Here is a 10,290-nt window from a genome sequence, read left to right on the forward strand (position 1 = left end):
AAAAATATAATTAAGTAATTGCTCATGGTATTTCGTTTATTTGTTATTAATTTATTAATTACAGGACCTATTTCAATTACCCCGACTTTGTCAAAAGTTTTTGAACGACATTTGGCAAATTAAATTAAACATATTTACAAAAACGGATATAGTACACAAAATCAATCCCATTTAACTTTCGAGAAAACACATTTGTGTAACACAGCGTTGATAAGGATAGTTAACGAATGGTTTGATCGATTAGACAACGGTAAATATGTAGGTGCCCTCTGTATTGATATACAGTCTAACCCCGTTGGCTCGAATTCCCAGGGACCAGCGAAAATACCTCGAAATTCAGAAAGTTCGAGCCAAGCGGGAATGCTAACCTTTAGTATATAGAAATCGGTCCTTCACATCCAGTTCGTGCCAACGAGGAGTTCGAGCCAAGCGAGTTCGAGCCAACGGGGTTCGACTGTACGTAAAACGTTCGATTTCGTCGATAACGAAGTTCTTATACATTAATTTTGTAAAATTGGCGATGCTCATTTTCACGCAGATGTATAACGTCTGAAGTTCCTAGGGCTTCAATATAGGGACCATCCTAGGGCTTCAATATAGGGACCATCCTAGGGCTTCAACATAGGGACCATCCTGTCTAGGGCTTCAATATAGGGACCATCCTGTCTAGGGCTTCAATATAGGGACCATCCTGTCTAGGGCTTCAATATAGGGACCATCCTGTCTAGGGCTTCAATATAGGGACCATCCTAGGGCTTCAATATAGGGACCATCCTAGGGCTTCAACATAGGGACCATCCTGTCTAGGGCTTCAATATAGGGACCATCCTGCTTCAATATAGGGACCATCCTAGGGCTTCAACATAGGGACCATCCTAGGGCTTCAATATAGGGACCATCCTAGGGCTTCAACATAGGGACCATCCTGTCTAGGGCTTCAATATAGGGACCATCCTGCTTCAATATAGGGACCATCCTAGGGCTTCAATATAGGGACCATCCTAGGGCTTCAATATAGGGACCATCCTAGGGCTTCAACATAGGGACCATCCTGTCTAGGGCTTCAATATAGGGACCATCCTGTCTAGGGCTTCAATATAGGGACCATCCTGTCTAGGGCTTCAATATAGGGACCATCCTGTCTAGGGCTTCAATATAGGGACCATCCTAGGGCTTCAATATAGGGACCATCCTAGGGCTTCAACATAGGGACCATCCTGTCTAGGGCTTCAATATAGGGACCATCCTGCTTCAATATAGGGACCATCCTAGGGCTTCAATATAGGGACCATCCTAGGGCTTCAATATAGGGACCATCCTAGGGCTTCAACATAGGGACCATCCTAGGGCTTCAATATAGGGACCATCCTAGGGCTTCAATATAGGGACCATCCTAGGGCTTCAACATAGGGACCATCCTGTCTAGGGCTTCAATATAGGGACCATCCTGCTTCAATATAGGGACCATCCTAGGGCTTCAATATAGGGACCATCCTAGGGCTTCAATATAGGGACCATCCTGTTCCTCACATATATCAATGACATAATTTTCGAATTACAAAACGCTTTGAATCACCAGTATGCGCATGATGTTAGACACCTTTCAAAGCACTTGATAAAAAGTTAAACGTACGATGCAAATAAATTTTAACAGGGAATCGGAGGGGCGCAAAACAAACATCCAATGTTTGACTATTGTTGTAGATCTTTTTTGTGATATAAAAATAAAATATTTACACCTCAACTTCCATTCCTTAAATGAAATGCCCTTCGGCAATTGCGTTCATCAATCGATGAACGCAACATCTTCGGATATATTCCGATCGCAATCCATCGCATAACAATATACAGAAAACTATCGATCTTGTTATTGTTTGTATCGTGTCAGCAGGTCCCGTAAAATATAAATCAACATTTTTGAAAGTGTTATTATATTTTGAATGCTTTGTTGTCAAGTGTTTCAATTTTACGTTTACGTGATTTCAAGTGGTTGATCTTTTCCCGCGTTTTTGTGAGTCATTTGAAAAAAAAATGTTTCCGGTAACAGTCGGGTCATCCTATTTACAGAATGGGTAAGAAAGGATTACTAAAATGTAATCCGAAATGAAATGAAGTATTTTTTTAACGTTTCTTCAATAATATAATGAACTATTGGTGTAAATATAAGGAATGAATTTCGGGGTTGATGTCATTATCGGGGAGATGAACGCAATTGGGCTGGTCAAAGTACACGTAGAGTCCTTCGGACTCCACACACTTAGACCAGCCCAATTGCATTCATACCCCGATAATGACATCAACCCCGAAACTCATTCCTTAAATAAACTGCTTTTTAAGAATGCGTTTATGTTTGGTTCAAGAGTCCTTTTAGTAAGTGCCGCTGAGAACATGCAGTCCCGCCCTTACATTATGTACAACGATCAACCATAGCCAGACAGTACAAAGGCGCTGGCTTTTTGTCGTTTCCGTTATGATTCAAACTGAAAGTCAAGTAATCTAGCGTTGAAACCATTAATATTCATACATATTTGTATAACAACATGACTATTTACCAATAGACAGAGTCTGTTTACACTGTTGTTAAATAACCGTTTGGTTGATAGCCGTATTTTTACATTGTGTTATTGTTGATGTCAAATCGTTAAGCCTCGACCTTTTGCATGGTCTTTATATTTAACTTTATATTATCTATTTAGTTGCTGTCCTGAGTACGCATACTGGAAACTATGACTTATCATCTCATATAACAACAATTAGAATTAGTCAATAACTACCAAATATCCTCAAACTTGGAAGGGTTGTTTGGCATTGCCTTAAATTACTCATCAAGCATTTAATGCGGAATGACTAATGTGCTGCCATGAGGAGGTCATACATGTTTTACAAACATCTCTTGTCGTATAATACGTGATATTGACGACCTACTTAGGCTTATACACAGGTATATAGTTTATATAGATAAATCAATTGGAATATCAAGGTTATATATTCTTAATACTAGTAACAGTAAGTGCTTTCTTTATTTGCTTGGTAAGCTATATGTTGCATCGATGGCTTAAGGCTTCCAATACTGGAAAAAAGAGTTTCAAGAAATTTATAGCTTTTAACAATAGATGCCGGATTACGTAATTGTAAATGTTGAATTTAGATCATATTCAAATCATAAATTATTATGACCTAATAAATATGTGCACCTCATATCACATGTATATTGTGAAGAAATGAAAATTAAACTGCGAATCCTAAAACTGTCCATTTTCCAGTACGAAATAAAGCACCTCAGGACGCACAGAATGCACCAGATTGCACTATGGTTTTGAAAAATTTCCGAGGTGGCAACCCCCAAACCCCTCTAGCACAATTATGAATCCACATGAATAGAGGGCTAGCTATGCCCCTGATAAACAAAATGTAACCATGAACAACAATTTGCATTTCATGATTTTTTAACGGAACGTCTCTGTTTATTGGTACATCTGGATAGGATGATAATCTAGTAAGTCGGGACTTGAGTTGTTGTTTATTCAAATTTCGATGACCGAACCCTACCCATTAATTGCGTTTTTTAAACTATTTTAACGCGTCAGAGTTAATTTGTCACTATGAGAATTGAATATCTTTGTTTGTATACTACATGTTTTGATGTCTACACAGATGTTGAAAAAAATCATGATTCTTGTGTAACTATGGATGATGTTTTTTTTTTTTATAATTGACTGAACGAAGTGTTGTCACACCACAAAACAACAATGAATACAAGTTGAGACACAACCACTCTGGTTTACTACGGAAACCAAATTGGCTATATTAAAAAGAAACATGTATAAACAACATTCAAAACGTGGTCGAAATCTAAATAATCAGAAAATAAAGATACTACTTTATACGAAATTTGTTTGTTTAGTTTTTAAAATAAAGCGGTTAAAGGCTGTACAGATCCTAAAGAGTTATTGCAAAAGCTCAGAGCGTTGAATTATGCTGACACTACTAATAGTAATATTATTACAGTGCCACAAACCCTTCACGTAAAGGTACACTCAACTCAACTCAACTCAAAACTCGTTTTATTTACTAATTCAGGTTACAATGTGTGCAACAACATGAATATGATATATATAAAACGCATGTTAAATTGTTTGTAATCGGGTGCAGTTTTTCGAAATAACTGATTAATAGTACGTAATATAAAACCATCTATACATGTACGTGTATAAAAAGCTTAGCAGAGCCACTGCTGTTTTATCACGCCTACACAATGGAGCAGTATCACACCGTGTCAACTATGTTATTCACACAGCGGTATTAAACACCAGGGCCTCTGTTTGGCTATGTTTTTTCCCGCGAAAACATAGAAGTACAATCTTATGCAGTGTGAAAATAGTATTCAGATAGTAATTTGCATGTCACAAAAGTAAAGGTAATCATATATTTGGTAATATTAATTATGTAACGGAATAGTCAATTCATACTTATCATAACGACACTGAAAGTGCTAATGCGTAGGTGATATGCATATCTCAGATTTCTTTATAAATATTTGTATTCAGTGGGTACATACTAATAATATCTGTCATGTGTTCCCGTTGCGGATAGAAAAATCCGACCCGAGGGCACCTGCGTTGCCAGGTAACGAGGCTTGCCGAGTTACCGGCTACGCAGCGTGCCCGAGGGTCGGATTTTTCTATCCAGAACTGACACACATGATAGATATTTTTTCTAGCATACCTTAAATTACATTTGTATGTGAAGAAAATACATAAGAAAGCGCGTTTTGTACATTTCACCAAAAAGCGCATGCGATGGTGTTTACTGACGTCATGACGCGCAGTAATTTGTATTCATTGCATACGTCAATAAGTTCCTTCGCTATCACGTCTTTTAAGTTTTTTTTTTTTTTTTTTTTTTTTTTTTTTTAAGGAATATCTTTTAAAGTTAATGTTAATGGAACTTATCTATTGAAATCTCATAACTATGGTTACATTAAGTGTTTAATAAAAGAAATTGAAAGTATTACGTCACAGCGCGTGACTCATCTGGCATGGGGGATGCCAGATGGAGTTTTCCAGCACGGCTGAATTTACCGGAAATACCTATCCGGTGTGCTAGAACACGTTATAAATTGCGTCATAAATGTTACGTCGGAATGTAATATTTTGCTTTGAATGAAGACTTGAAACAAGTATAACTTTACTATTTCTTCACCATTTTAAATGAAATATAGCGCACTCTACGCCACTTACAGAGCCCCGCATTCGGTCTTTTATCAGATTTTGATTGAGTTTAGTTTCTGAAAACACACTTCGACAAACCTTTTCACAATACGGCCGCCTGATGGAGCACTGTCAAAACATGATTTTGGAAACAGGTTTGTCGAAGTGTTTGATGAAACTAATCACATAATCAAACTCCTGTTACAAAACAAAGGCGGCATAGACTGCCCTTTGTTTGAAAAGGTGAAAAAAGAGAAAAGTTATTTTTGTTTTAAGTCTTCATTTTAAACAAAACATTGCCTTCCGACGTAACATATAGGACGTACTTTATCACGTGGTATAGACACACTGTTATAGACAAATCGACGTTCGATGAAAACCCTTTTTTCAGAAATTTGTATTAAATTGTAAACGATGTTAAAGGGTCAGTATTTTGATATTAACTGCATCACTAAGATGGAGGTAAAATATTAATTTGATAAATTAAATACGTCAAAGGCGACAGGATTAGATGGAGTATGTCCTTAAATCCCGAAACAGTGCTGTGATTGTATTGCTATTCCACTAACATCCTACATTAGTAATAGATACATCTTTTAATTTCCTCCATATATGGAGAGCATTACATATACAACAGGTTAAATTGGTTCCAATGTACATTATAAATGTCAAATCATACATGTTATATGAGAAAATATATTCATACACAGTAAATAGCATGGTGGTTTTAAAATATAGAGATAAAGACAACGACACTCGCAAAAGTAAGGGAGGATAAAAACTCAGTTATCAAAAAATATAATTTAAATAATATAAATGTAATTGCTCATGGTATTTCGTTTATTTGTAATTAATTTATTAATTACAGGACCTATTTCAATTATCCCGACTTTGTCAAAATTTTTGAACGACATTTGGCAAATTAAATTAAACATATTTACAAAAACGGATATAGTACACAAAATCAATCCCATTTAACTTTCGAGAAAACACATTTGTGTAACACAGCGTTGATAAGGATAGTTAACGAATGGTTTGATCGATTAGACAACGGTAAATATGTAGGTGCCCTCTGTATTGATATACAGTCTAACCCCGTTGGCTCGAATTCCCAGGGACCAGCGAAAATACCTCGAAATTCAGAAAGTTCGAGCCAAGCGGGAATGCTAACCTTAAGTATATAGAAATCGGTCCTTCACATCCAGTTCGTGCCAACGAGGAGTTCGAGCCAAGCGAGTTCGAGCCAACGGGGTTCGACTGTACGTAAAACGTTCGATTTCGTCGATAACGAAGTTCTTATACATTAATTTTGTAAAATTGGCGATGCTCATTTTCACGCAGATGTATAACGTCTGAAGTTCCTAGGGCTTCAATATAGGGACCATCCTAGGGCTTCAATATAGGGACCATCCTAGGGCTTCAATATAGGGACCATCCTGTTCCTCACATATATCAATGACATAATTTTCGAATTACAAAACGCTTTGAATCACCAGTATGCGCATGATGTTAGACACCTTTCAAAGCACTTGATAAAAAGTTGAACGTACGATGCAAATAGATTTTAACAGGGAATCGGAGGGGCGCAAAACAAACATCCAATGTTTGACTATTGTTGTAGATCTTTTTTGTGATATAAAAATAAAATATTTACACCTCAACTTCCATTCCTTAAATGAAATGCCCTTCGGCAATTGCGTTCATCAATCGATGAACGCAACATCTTCGGATATGTTCCGATCGTAATTCATCGCATAACAATATACAGAAAACTATCGATCTTGTTATTGTTTGTATCGTGTCAGCAGGTCCCGTAAAATATAAATCAACATTTTTGAAAGTGTTATTATATTTTGAATGCTTTGTTGTCAAGTGTTTCAATTTTACGTTTACGTGATTTCAAGTGGTTGATCTTTTCCCGCGTTTTTGTGAGTCATTTGAAAAAAAAAATGTTTCCGGTAACAGTCGGGTCATCCTATTTACAGAATGGGTAAGAAAGGATTACTAAAATGTAATCCGAAATGAAATGAAGTATTTTTTTAACGTTTCTTCAATAATATAATGAACTATTGGTGTAAATATAAGGAATGAATTTCGGGGTTGATGTCATTATCGGGGAGATGAACGCAATTGGGCTGGTCAAAGTACACGTAGAGTCCTTCGGACTCCACACACTTAGACCAGCCCAATTGCATTCATACCCCGATAATGACATCAACCCCGAAACTCATTCCTTAAATAAACTGCTTTTTAAGAATGCGTTTATGTTTGGTTCAAGAGTCCTTTTAGTAAGTGCCGCTGAGAACATGCAGTCCCGCCCTTACATTATGTACAACGATCAACCATAGCCAGACAGTACAAAGGCGCTGGCTTTTTGTCGTTTCCGTTATGATTCAAACTGAAAGTCAAGTAATCTAGCGTTGAAACCATTAATATTCATACATATTTGTATAACAACATGACTATTTACCAATAGACAGAGTCTGTTTACACTGTTGTTAAATAACCGTTTGGTTGATAGCCGTATTTTTACATTGTGTTATTGTTGATGTCAAATCGTTAAGCCTCGACCTTTTGCATGGTCTTTATATTTAACTTTATATTATCTATTTAGTTGCTGTCCTGAGTACGCATACTGGAAACTATGACTTATCATCTCATATAACAACAATTAGAATTAGTCAATAACTACCAAATATCCTCAAACTTGGAAGGGTTGTTTGGCATTGCCTTAAATTACTCATCAAGCATTTAATGCGGAATGACTAATGTGCTGCCATGAGGAGGTCATACATGTTTTACAAACATCTCTTGTCGTATAAGACGTGATATTGACGACCTACTTAGGCTTATACACAGGTATATAGTTTATATAGATAAATCTATTGGAATATCAAGGTTATATATTCTTAATACTAGTAACAGTAAGTGCTTTCTTTATTTGCTTGGTAAGCTATATGTTGCATCGATGGCTTAAGGCTTCCAATACTGGAAAAAAGAGTTTCAAGAAATTTATAGCTTTTAACAATAGATGCCGGATTACGTAATTGTAAATGTTGAATTTAGATCATATTCAAATCATAAATTATTATGACCTAATAAAATGTTCCACTCAGCGCATTTGCCAATTAATATAAAGCAAAGGTTACATTCATTATATTAAGACCATTTATTTCAATATGTTTACCCCAACATAAATATCGTAAAATGCATTAGTTATAGTGTTTTTTTATATATTGTGGCGTTGTGTGTTTTCTTCAGTTTTGCCTTGGACATTGTGTCGTATAAACAGGTTGATCGTAATATGTTTGTCCCAGTAGTGTCCATTGTGTTCTTTAATGCCACATGTCATGTTTGCAGTACAGTCTTCCTTTGCTCCGTTTGGGAAAGGGCACAATTGTGAACATCTACAGCATATGTTCGCCTGTAGCTGCCCACAACATAACCATGTACAGTGCTAGGAAGGTAAATGATTTAAATCACATTAAGAAACCGGAACTCGTTTCACTTTTATTCTGCGAATATAAAACCCATCGAAGAAATACATATGCCTTTAGTAACATATATACGTACCTTATATTATTTATAGTTAGGTGATTTATTACCGCCAAAATTACTTCATACATGCGACGTTATACTGCCATTTAGAACGTTCTAGGAATCATTGTTTCTTGGAAATAACGACTCGGAAAGGCGGTCTGTTGATATTCCGCTGGTAAGACTGCAATACAGCTAAAATATTAATTATTATTATAGATTCTAGTACTTGGCGAGTGAATAAATGGCCTTTTGTACTTAAGATGAGGGAATATTTTTTATGTATTTATTTATTAAGTTCATGTGCTTTGCATGTCTTTAAAGCTATTAATGTTTGCATCATTAATTTATGAAAATTTACAAAGCAGCTTTCTGGTTTTTTTTTTAATACTAGCTCTTTGTAATATCGTATATTATATTCATTCAATAAACATAAGGTAAATGGTCAAGGAAAACATTTTAACGAATGATATATTGCTTGTCCTGGCATGAGTTTGAAGTGCCGGCTGAGTGAAATACTTAACACTGATAAAGTGAGTACTTCACACTGAAGGACATAAATAACGGCTAAACTTTGTAATGAATTATATCATTGGTTAAATTTCGATTGCCTTTCATTTTTGTGCTTATCTAAGTATGCAAATATATATACAGATTAAGTACCTGATAAGATAAAGTGTAATATTCCGCATGACCTAAATTTCCGAATGACAGCTCGTGAAACATCGTCCATGGCGACGCGAATGAGCAAACGCTATAGAGCACGTTTGATAAGAATTGCCGATTTGTCTGGAACAAGGAAAAGTGCAACAATGCCCCGGAATGAAATATTATAATGAACTATTTGAGTTATCCTCAACTTTTAACATACTTCATTTATGTTTTAATACACAGATACACTTAATACTGCCTGTATCAATATATAAATATTGACTGCCTTGAAAGTGACAGTGCATATTGTAAACCTGAGGTGAAAATTGTCGACCGAAGCTTAGCCGGAGTGACAGCATTTTCCGAAGGTTGACATTATATGCATTGTCACCCTCAAGGCAGTCAATAATTAGTTTATACTGTGGAATTTTAAAGTATTCAATTAAAATGCACATATGATTCAAGAGCAAAAATCCTTGTATTTCAACAAAACATGCCGGCGAAATTGTGGCATATTGTCAATTTCATAACGTCAGAGGGTAATGGTGCGACAGAGAGTGATAATGCGACTGAGGGTGATAATGCGACAGAGGGTGATAATGTGACAGAGGGTGATAATGCGAGTGAGGGTGATAATGCGACAGAGGGTGATAATGCGACAGAGGGTGATAATTCGACAGAGGGTGATAATGCGAGTTATAGTCGAAAAATATTGTTCTAGCGTTAATTACTTTATGTTCTTTAAAAGTGAGGTTTAATCATTTAGATTACTCTTTCTATATTTATTCACCCTCTTGACTAAAAAATGTCAACGCTTATAGTATAAACTTAAATTTCATTAAATACAGGAGCATTTCTCGAAAAAAGACCTAAAACAGGATACAAGCTGAGT

Source organism: Mya arenaria, chromosome 17, assembly GCF_026914265.1.
Source record: "Mya arenaria isolate MELC-2E11 chromosome 17, ASM2691426v1".
Lineage (NCBI taxonomy): Eukaryota > Metazoa > Mollusca > Bivalvia > Myida > Myidae > Mya > Mya arenaria.